Raw genomic sequence first — 670 nt, forward strand, 5'->3', positions numbered from 1 at the left:
GGTTATGGGAAACCCCTCTTTAAGTATAGGGAATGTGGTCCTTCTCACTGGACGCACTAGGACAGATTACACCAGGATAGTGTGAAAGTTGTCTGTGTGCCCGAACAATTTGTGAACACTAAAGGTTTGTGGCATAAGGTGACCATTACAAACATACTCCCAAAAGGCAAACGCCTTAAAGGAAGAAGGTTCAGAAAAAGGGAGTGTAATATTTTAATGAAAATTGACACAAAAATGTTAGTCACTTTAAATCTTAAACGTAACTTTAATTTATGTGTGCACTTGTTCCATTTTAAACACAAAGCTGAATTACTCAAACAGCTGAAATGCATGAAAATACACAAGGTTGTTCCCCTCCACGAAAATCTTTAGAAAAGGCAAAAGATTTATTCAATCTGAAGAGAGACCAGAGTAGCGACCAGAGTAGCACTGTGACTTGAAATGGCACATTAACCAAAAAGGTGAAGGTACTCCAAATTCATCTATCATCACCATGTAGTATCAAAAAATAAATGTACTGCTATATTTGGCGTATAACACAGGATCCCCAGACTGCAACTTAGCCTATAGGAGTCTGCCTGTAATTGGATGGGGCACTGACAGATAACATGCATACGGATTAGTTATAACACCTCTTACATACTGCGTGCCTGTGAAGCTTCTCTGCTAT

General features: G+C 39.0%; 1 non-coding gene across 1 annotated transcript; it reads right to left on the reverse strand.

Moving 5' to 3' along the window:
- Window positions 1-294: 294 nt before the first annotated feature.
- LOC128658567 (U5 spliceosomal RNA) lies at window positions 295-415 on the reverse strand. Its single transcript, XR_008402244.1, has one exon. It is a non-coding gene; the product is annotated as a U5 spliceosomal RNA (small nuclear RNA).
- Between the last annotated feature and the right edge of the window lie 255 nt (window positions 416-670).

Source organism: Bombina bombina, chromosome 4 (assembly GCF_027579735.1).
Source record: "Bombina bombina isolate aBomBom1 chromosome 4, aBomBom1.pri, whole genome shotgun sequence".
NCBI classification, from domain to species: Eukaryota; Metazoa; Chordata; class Amphibia; order Anura; family Bombinatoridae; genus Bombina; species Bombina bombina.